An 11,347-nucleotide genomic window follows, 5' to 3' on the forward strand; every position below is an offset into this window, starting at 1 on the left:
ATATACTTATTGTTAAGGCTACGAAATCGATTTTTATTTACAGTCGGTGTACTGTGGTCCTGCTCCCTCAGCTATCCCCCACTTCACTTGCCTCGGATTCCCGTATAATTCGCGGTTTAATCCTGCAGACTACTTGTGTAAGTTTGTTAAAAGTCGAGGCGAAGCATCGCTATTAGATGGATTGTATCACTAGTGCTATCACTATTGTCTGAGACTACGAATCACTTCGGTGAAATATACGTTGTTTTTAATGACATGTACATGCACATTGTATCAATCAGTCATGCAAATAAATTTCTGCTTGAATTATTATTTTAATGACAAGGGATAAAAGAACCCTTATACCATGCTTGGAATTTTTTTAAACTTTCAGAATGCCTTTGTATCAAAAAATTACATAATTGGCTTTTCAGTAGGACTGTTAGATTCAGATGAACTTACCATCAATACAATAAAGACCCGAAGCAAGGAGCTCAGGTAAAACACATTGTTCTGTTTGTACAGTTTAACCTCAACTGCGTTGGTTAACCTGCTATTATCTGGATAATAGTATTCAAATTAATAAATATCTTAGGAAGAACTGCCAGAGACTCATTTCTATATTTTGCTTTGGTATTCCGTCTTTGCGTATTGCAGAGCTATCTTCTCTTGTGAGCAGGTATTGATTGTTACGTCATTGGTTTGTGTGAGAACACTACGCCGTTTTCACAAAAAATGATGTCGTAACTCTCACAAACCAATGCCGTAACAATCATTACATGCTCACAAGAGAAGATAACTCTGCAATACGCAAAGACGGAATAGCCCCAGAAACTCAGATTGGCCCTACTTTGATAAATTAAGTTTCTCCAACATAAGTTTTTATTTGGGTAACATTTTCACTTCATTCATTTAAGTACTGAAAATTTGTTTACATTAAACACATTTATGCTTTTAGTGCTAATCTAAATTTATTCGGTGCTACGGATTAATTTTATATTCTTTTTGAACAATGATTATTTGAAGGCTAGGTGCCGCACGGGTTATCCTCAGGGACATTCAAAGGTTTTCTTTATTTCAAAGCTTCGTTTGAAGTATTTTTATAAACACTTTGATATGTAAAACCTTATAAAATCGATCTGGTCGATTTGTTTAAGGTTTGATACACGTCAGAGTTTTTATTGATATTTCCAAATGTTGGAATCAAAACTGCAAGACCTGCAGTATACTTATTACTGGCAAGACGTACACCTCACAAATAAAAAACATTGTACAAGGAGCTTTGAACCATCGAATTGCAAAACTTCCAATATTGTGTATGGTATTGAGTGTGCTCTCTATGGCTTGATATATTTTGGAGAAACAAAAGGAGAACTACGACATCGAATGTATGATCATCGTTCAGCATTGAACCATGGACAAAATCAATGCTTTTATAAACTTTTTACTCTAATTTAACCCTTAATTAATCAAAGTCTTCATAAAATAGACGCTAAGCATGAAATTATTCCTTTAACGGTTTTCAATATCTTTTATTTGTTCTCGTTATTAGCAATGCCCAGACTGTGCCAATTGGCTATCCACAGCATCAATGCCAGGACAATAGTACAGTGTCTAGGAGTGACACGGACAAGACAACTGGGGCGTTCGGTAAGCTATCATATTTCAATATACAAGAAAGCATTTTCTGCATGGGCAATCTTTTAGTTTAAATAACCTTCTTATCATGAATTCAAAATAAATATTCCTTTAAAACAAACCCTTGTTGAACATGCTCTTAACGTGAATTGCGAGTACATACTATCATATTGGTATCACAGACTTAGCTCTGGAGGAGAGGGAGACAACTCGCTGGCCAACATCGTCCTGGAACCAGCTAAAGATGTTGAACTGGAGATCATATAAGCAAGCGAAAGGAAGAATATTCCAAAAATATGAAGTCATAAATGCTATCTTGTTGGCTGTCATATATGGAATGGTGTACTTCCAAATTGAAAACAGCGAAAAGACATTACGAGATAAGATGGGCCTGGTATGTAGAACCAAATACATTATTTGCTAACATGTGAAGTCCATTTCATTTCTGGAATGAATCTATGAATTCATCATTTTAATAAATTTGGTTGACAAAGATGTAATACACAGCATGATTTAATACTAGGTAAAATCCAAGATAGATTTTCTCAAGTACGTTTGCAAATATGACTAATAAAATTTACAGTTTGCATTGACATTAATACGATTAACACTGCAATAAACCGACAAGACACAAAACAAGCTCCCCATGGGCAAGTTCTAGGATACAAACACACACAATTATGTCACCCTGGTAAAAACTCTAGCCGCTTCCTACCGACTCAACTAGGGTGTCATTAAAACGTCTTTACATTGACGCACAACGTTGGGCCCCAGGAAATAACGACAAAAAAGGCAGAGCTGTTCTATCCTTGAGAGGGAGCATGTCACCCTGGGGACTAACCTTTTACCGTTCGACAAGACTTGGGACAATATATCTTTAGCGCAATCAATAGAGCACCAGGCTTGTACACCGGCGGTCCCGAGTTTGACCCTAAGCGGAAGCATAAAAAACAGTTACTGCTGTTACATGAATGAAAGAAACTTTATTCATTCGATCTTAGCACTAAACAAATATTATTACAGATGAATCAAATATCGTTAACGATGAGAACAAGAAATTCTTACGGGAAAACCATTTCTAGATTTGTCTAGTTTGTGACGTAGGACATGAATCAAAATACACCGGGGATCTATCGCTCATTTCAGCCTAGTATCAATATGTCTCCTTAGGCAGTCCACTAAAACCATCGTCCTATAGAATATGTCTCCTAAGGCAGTCCACTAAAACCATCGTCCTATAGAATATGTCTCCTGAAGCAGTCCACTAAAACCATCGTCCTATAGAATATGTCTCCTGAGGCAGGCCAATAAAACCATCGTCCTAAAGAATATGTCTCCTGTGGCAGTCCAATAAAATCATCGTCCTATAGAATTTGTCTCCTGAGGCAGGCCAAGAAAACCATCGTCCTAAAGAATATGTCTCCTGTGGCAGTCCAATAAAACCATCGGCCTATAGAATATATCTTCCTAACTTTTTTTTTTGAAGGGTTTGCATTTCCCTAATGAATTTGGAGTTTCAAATCGCTGCTTCAACGATTCCTATAGAATATGTATCCTGAGGCAGTCCAAAAAAAACATCCTCCCATATAATATTTCTCCTGAGGCAGTCCAAAAAAAACATCCTCCCATATAATATTTCTCCTGAGGCAGTCCACTAACCCCATCGTCCTATAGAATTTGTCTCCTGAGGCAGTCCAAAAAAAACATCCTCCCATATAATATTTCTCCTGAGGCAGTCCACTAAAAACATCGTCCTTTAGAACATGTCTCCTGAGGCAGTCCACTAACCCCATCGTCCTATAGAGTATGTCTCCTGAGGCAGTCCAAAAAAAACATCCTCCCATATAATATTTCTCCTGAGGCAGTCCACTAAACCCATCGTCCTATAGAGTATATCTCCTGAGGCAGTCCAAAAAAAACATCCTCCCATATAATATTTCTCCTGAGGCAGTCCAAAAAAAACATCCTCCCATATAATATTTCTCCTGAGGCAGTCCAAAAAAAACATCCTCCCATATAATATTTCTCCTGAGGCAGTCCACTAACCCCATCGTCCTATAGAATCTATCTCCTGAGGCAGTCCACTAAACCCATCGTCCTATAGAGTATGTCTCCTGAGGCAGGCCAAGAAAACCATCGTCCTATGGAATATGTCTCCTGATGCAGTCCACTAAAACAATCGTCCTATAGAATTTGTCTCCTGAGGCAGGCCAAGAAAACCATCGTCCTATAGAATACGTCTCCTGAGGCAGTCCAATAAATCCATCGTCCTATAGAATATGTATCCTGAGGCAGTCCAATAAAACCATCGCCCTATAGAATATGTCTCATGAGGCAGTCCAATAAAACCATCGCCCTATAGAATATGTCTCCTCAGGCAGTCCACTAAAATCATCGTCCTATAGAGTATATCTCCTGAGGCAGACCACTAAAACAATCGTCCTATAGAATATGTCTCCTAAGGCAGTCCAATAAATCCATCGTCCTATAGAATACGTCTCCTGAGGCAGTCCAAAAAAAACATCCTCCCATATAATATTTCTCCTGAGGCAGTCCACTAAAAACATCGTCCTATAGAATTTGTCTCCTGAGGCAGGCCAATAAAACCATCGTCCGATAGAATATGTCTCCTCAGGCAGTCCACTAAACCCATCGTCCTATAGAGTATGTCTCCTGAGGCAATCCAATAAAACCATCGGCCTATAGAATATATCTACTGAGGCAGTCCACTAACCCCATCGTCCTATAGAGTATATCTCCTGAGGCGGTCCACTAAAACCATGGTCCTATAGAATATGTCTCCCGAAGCAGTCCACTAAATCCATCGTCCTATAGAGTATGTCTCCTGAGGCAATCCAATAAAACCATCGGCCTATAGAATATGTCTCCTGAGGCAGTCCACTAAAATCATCGTCCTATAGAATATATCTTCCTAACTTTTTTTATTGAAAGGTTTGCATTTCCCTCATGAATTTGGAGTTTCAAATCGCTGCTTCAACGATACTGAGTCGTAAGTAATATTTTGTTATACTTATCATGGTAGCCGTAAGTGATATTTTGTTGACCTTATCATGCTAGCCGTCAGTAATATTTTGTTGACCTTCACATGTTAGTCGTAAGTAGCATTTTGTTGACCTTATCATGCTAGCCGTAAGTAGCATTTTGCTGACCGTATCATGCTAGCCGTAAGTAATATTTGTTGACCTTATTATGCTAGCCGTACGTAGTATTTTGTTGACCTTATCATGCTAGCCGTAAGTAATATTTTGTTGACCGTATCATGCTAGCCGTAAGTAATATTTTGTTAATCTTATCATGCTAGCCGTAAGTAATATTTTGTTGACCTCATCATGCTAGCCGCACGTAATATTTTGTTAATCTAATTATGCTAGCCGTAAGTAATATTTTGTTATACTTATCATGCTAGCCGTAAGTAGCATTTTGTTGACCGTATCATGCTAGTCGTTAGTAATATTTTGTTAATCTTATCATGATAGCCGGAGGTAATATTTTGTTGACCTTATCATGCTAGCCGTAAGTAGCATTTTGTTAATCTTATCATGATAGCCGTAAGAAGCATTTTGTTGACCGTATCATGCTAGCCGTAAGTAATATTTTGTTGACCTTATCATGATAGCCGGAGGTAATATTTTGTTGACCTATCATGCTAGCCGTAAGTAGCATTTTGTTAATCTTATCATGCTAGCCGTTAGTAGCATTTTGTTAATCTTATCATGATAGCCGTAAGTAATATTTAGTTGACCTCATCATGCTAGCCGTAAGTAATTTTTTGTTGACCTTATCATGCTAGCCGTAAGTAATATTTTGTTGACCTTCACATGCTAGCCGTAAGTAGCATTTTGTTGACCTTATAATGTTAGCCGTAAGTAGCATTTTGTTAATCTTATCATGCTAGCCGTTAGTAGCATTTTGTTAATCTTATCATGATAGCCGTAAGTAATATTTAGGTGACCTCATCATGCTAGCCGTAAGTAATATTTTTTTAATGTTATCATGCTAGCCGTAAGTAATTTTTTGTTGACCTTATCATGCTAGCCGTAAGTAATATTTAGTTGACCTTCACATGCTAGCCGTAAGTAGCATTTTGTTGACCTTATCATGCTAGCCGTAAGTAATATTTGTTGACCTTATTATGCTAGCCGTACGTAATATTTTTGTTGACCTTCACATGCTAGCCGTAAGTAATATTTTGTTGACCTTCACATGCTAGCCGTAAGAAGCATTTTGTTGACCGTATCATGCTAGCCGTAAGTAATATTTTGTTGACCTTATCATGATAGCCGGAGGTAATAGTTTGTTGACCTTTTCATGCTAGCCGTAAGTAGCATTTTGTTAATCTTATCATGCTAGCCGTAAATAATATTTTGTTGACCTCATCATGCTAGCCGTAAGTAATATTTTTTTAATGTTATCATGCTAGCCGTAAGTAATATTTTGTTGACCGTATCATGCTACCCGTAAGTAATATTTTGTTGACCGTATCATGTTAGCCGTAAGTAATATTTAGTTGACCGTATCATGGTAGCCGTAAGTAATATTTTGTTGACCGTATCATTGTAGCCGTAAGTAATATTTTGTTGACCGTATCATGTTAGCCGTAAGTAATATTTTGTTGACCGTATCATGGTAGCCGTAAGTAATATTTTGTTGACCGTATCATGCTAGCCGTAAGTAATATTTTGTTGACCGTATCATGGTAGCCGTAAGTAATTTTTTGTTGACCGTATCATGCTAGCCGTAAGTAATATTTTGTTGACCTAACGTTATCTGTTCCCACACTTACACATCTACAGTAACACATTTCTAACAGGCTAATTTACCGACATGCTTAATGAAAAACTATATTTAACTCATTACATTTCATATCGGTTAGATTTTAAGGATATCTTATTGTCAAAAAATATAGCTATGGTCGAGTGGCGCAGCGTATAACGAACTCACCTTTCATCAAGGCGGCCGGGTACGATTAACGAATCGGACGTGAAAAAATACATATAGTGCCATCTGCCCGTCCACTGCCCCGTCCACTGCCCGTGCACATGGGTTTTCATCGGCTACGCCAGCGGTTTCTTCCCGCATTAAACCCGAGCTATAACATCCGGGCCAACTTATTTCATAATTATTGTAAAATTAATTAAAGTTGATATTTGTTTCTTTCAGTTTACAGTATCACAAATTTAACAGACACATTAAGTCCCATTAGTATAAACATATGTCTCTATTATATGATATTTCTTCCTTCTGTCAGTGACAACAATAAGTTCCCCTGGTGTTTATCACATAATCTGGTGCTGATGAAGCAAATCCATATTTGCATGTGTTATAAGCTATTGGTTCTTAATCAATCGGCTATATCTAGCGTAAAACGTTTGGTATTTTCTATGCATACCCCAGGATATTCCAAAACAACGTCACCTAATGTCATTCCTGTCTAGCAGCACTGGTTCCTTTTTAACTGATATAGTATTATCTATCTTATCATAACTTAATTCACTCATTCATCAGGAAGATTTTAATCGCTGTAATACAATAACGTGTCGACTTTTATTGTTGTTACAGACTCCACTGATAGAGGTGTTGTCTGGAAGGAGAGAACAGTTGGAGCCTACAGACTGTCCATCTTCTATCTGTCCAAACTAACCAGTGAACTACCCCTACTACTGGTCATACCGACCCTGTTTAACACGGCCATGTACTGGACAGCTGGTCTCGGAGGTGTGGTCGGTTACTTCGTCTATTGTAGTATCGGCATCCTTAACTGTCTTCTGATACAGGTGAGTTAAATATCTTGTAGTGATATTTGATATGTCATTTTGATGTTTGTCTCGAAAAGACTTTGTGATGTATACGCATTTTAATATAAGGGAATTAAAACACGCTAGAGCATTGCATACTAAAAAACAAAATTGATAATTTTTCAAAACACGAGGAGAAAATTTCGCTCAAAGTTGATAAAAAGAACAAAGAAAGAGGTGAGGAGAGTGAGGAGACAACAAAACAAAAACAAAAGCAGGAGATAGGGAGACAACAAAACAAAAACAACAGCAAGAGATAAGGAGACAACAAAACAAAGACAACAGCAGGAGATAGGGAGACAACAAAACAAAAACAACAGCAGGAGATAAGGAGACAACAAAACAAAGACAACAGCAGGAGATAAGGAGACAACAACACAAAGACAACAGCAGAAGATAAGGAGACAACAAAACAAAGACAACAGCGGGAGATAAGGAGACAACAAAACAAAGACAACAGCAGAAGATAAGAGACAACAAAACAAAGACAACAGCAGGAGATAGGGAGACAACAAAACAAAGACAACAGCAGGAGATAAGGAGACAACAAAACAAAGACAACAGCAGGAGATAAGGAGACAACAAAACAAAGACAACAGCAGGAGATAAGGAGACAACAAAACAAAGACAACAGCAGGAGATAAGGAGACAACAAAACAAAGACAACAGCAGAAGATAAGGAGACAACAAAACAAAGACAACAGCAGGAGATAAGGAGACAACAAAACAAAGACAACAGCAGGAGATAAGGAGACAACAAAACAAAGACAACAGCAGGAGATAAGGAGACAACAAAACAAAGACAACAGCAGGAGATAAGGAGACAACAAAACAAAGACAACAGCAGGAGATAAGGAGACAACAAAACAAAGACAACAGCAGGAGATAAGGAGACAACAAAACAAAGACAACAGCAGGAGATAAGGAGACAACAAAACAAAGACAACAGCAGGAGATAAGGAGACAACAAAACAAAGACAACAGCAGGAGATAAGGAGACAACAAAACAAAGACAACAGCAGGAGATAAGGAGACAACAAAACAAAGACAACAGCAGGAGATAAGGAGACAACAAAACAAAGACAACAGCAGGAGATAAGGAGACAACAAAACAAAGACAACAGCAGGAGATAAGGAGACAACAAAACAAAGACAACAGAAGGAGATAAGGAGACAACAAAACAAAAACAACAGCAGGAGATAAGGAGACAACAAAACAAAGACAACAGCAGGAGATAAGGAGACAACAACACAAAGACAACAGCAGAAGATAAGAGACAACGAAACAAAGACAACAGCAGGAGATAAGGAGACAACAAAACAAAGGCAACAGCAGGAGATAAGGAGACAACAAAACAAAGACAACAACAGGAGATTAGGAGACAACAAAACAAAGTCAACAGCAGGAGATAAGGAGACAACAAAACAAAGACAACAGCAGGAGATAAGGCGACAACAAAACATAGACAACAGCAGGAGATAAGGCGAAAACAAAACAAAGACAACAGTATGAGAGGAGACACCAAAATAATGACAACAAAAGGAAATGAAGAGACACCGAAACAAAGACAATAGCAGGAAATTAGGAAACAGCGAAACAAAGACAAAAAGCGGGAAATAAGGAGACAACAAAACAAACTTCCAAAGACAACAGCCGGAGATAAGGAGACAGCAAAACAAAGACAACAGCGGTAGATAAGGACCCTGAGGGAGATTAGCCTTTGGCTAAATCAGGTTTTTAATCCTCAATGAATAACGTTTATTATTATTATTATTATTATTATTATCATTATTACAAGCTAACCGGTAATAAGATTTATATACATATTTTCAATGCTGCCGTGACTATTCTCCATAATTATGCTTATTGAAGATTTAAAGGAAACTGTGGTTAGGTATACATGTAGCAAACACTAGTGAAAGCAAGTGGATTTTTTTTTATAAAAGCACTGGATCAGCCCAACAGAACTCAAAATATAAGTAGTGCATTTTATAAACTGATTTTCTATTCATATAGTAACAGAGACCTAACCCCGGGCCTGGAAAGTTATCCAAAGCGGGCACTTTCTTTGAGGAAGCACTGTATAAAGTCAAGAGTGTAATCAGCCCAAGAGAAATCAAGATATTGTGCATTAGTGCATTAAACAGTTTTTCTATTTATAGTGACCCATTAACCTTTGACCACTGGACCTAAAAAGTTATCCCATGCAGGCACTTTTTTCCATGAAGGACTCGATAAAATCTGAGTGTAATCAGTCCAACAGAATTTGAAATACAGTGCACAAACTGAAGTTTTGTTTATAGTAAGTGACCTTGCTCTTTGATATCAAAGGCTGAAAAGCTATCAAAAAGCTTAAACAAACATTTTATTACACTGGATAAAGTCCATCTTAAAGTTGATAAGTTGACTTTAATATTCATATGTTTTTTCTGTTATTATTACCATCTCCATAACATATTTGATGAAGTTGCTAAGTGTTTAAATTGAATCAGTTGATGATTTTCTATATATGGCAACAGTGACCTTGGCCTTGACCTTGGAACCCTGAAACACAACAATGTCTGAAGTATACTCATACTTGACCTTTTCATAAAGTTTGACCAAAATCTGTCAATGAATGAAGTTGCTAAGTGTTTACATTGAATCGGGATGCGATGCGTCGCGATGGGACGGGACAGGACCCCACGCCAGGGCAAAAGCTCACTTGTCCTTGGCAGGTGAGCTAAAAACAGATAGAAGGACAGACAGACGTAAAATCTGATTACTAAAGATGTGCAGGGGTCCTAACAACAAATTGTGTAATTGAATTGGAGAATCTCCGTTTGGGACCCCACTCCTCCCCCTAGGGAGCCAGAGTATTATGAGAGAGACCCTCTGTTAAATGGCATTCAGTCTTCTTAACCAAGTAATGCTCCAAACCATTGGTTTGAAAACATCATCAAGCCATACAGAAGGACTTCAAAGGATGTACTGTTTCAGGTGATTTATGTCCTCAGCAAGGGTCATATGAGGATGGGTGTCACCTATAGAAGAAAACTGCAATTCGTAGGAAGTGCATGTGTTGACGGAAAAAATACAGTTACTTATAAGAATTTCCTATGTGCAAAGGGCTATAACTCCAGAAAGAATAGAACATGGACACTGGATTCTAACTCAAACTGTAAACCATTATACATGTATACTAAGTTGCAAATAATATGGAAAACAGTTAATTATGAGAATTTCCTATGTGCAAAAGGGCCATAACTCCAGTCAAAAATGGAATTTTAATATATGGTTCAAACTCTGTAAGCTATTATGATAAAGCCACAAACAAAGTTTCAAATTGATATGGCAAGCGGTAGCGAAATAAGTCCAAAAAAAGGTTTATTTTGATAATTTCCTATGTGCGAAGGGCCATAACTCCAGCAACAAATGAAATATTGACACAGGGTTTAGACTCTACCTGTAATCCATTATGATAAAGCCACATACTAAGTGGCAAGCGGTAACGAACAAAGTATGGCAAGCAGTTAATTATGAGAACTTCCAATGTGTGAAGACCCATGCATGTAACTCCAGCAATTTTTTTTATTGGCATGCGGTTCAAACTTGATCTGTAATCTATTATGATTAAGCCACATACAAGGTTACAAATTGATATGGTAAATGGTGGCGAAAAAAAGTCTGGAAAACTTAAATGTGACTGCCGCCGCCAACGACAACGTGTGATGACGGACAGACTGATCCTTAAGTGTTCGCCATGCTTCTCGGGCGGCATGACCAAGGAAAGGCAGAACAATGAAGAAAGAAAGGAAAGATTTAAGATCCTAAGTGTGTTGCGATGGGGGCAGAATATCTATTTTGGTCTGTTCAATGTCCCCCAAGTAGTAGGCATGAAAGAAAATCCCCGATTCTTCAGGGGGCCAACTTT

Source organism: Mizuhopecten yessoensis, unplaced genomic scaffold, assembly GCF_002113885.1.
Source record: "Mizuhopecten yessoensis strain PY_sf001 unplaced genomic scaffold, ASM211388v2 scaffold716295, whole genome shotgun sequence".
NCBI lineage: Eukaryota > Metazoa > Mollusca > Bivalvia > Pectinida > Pectinidae > Mizuhopecten > Mizuhopecten yessoensis.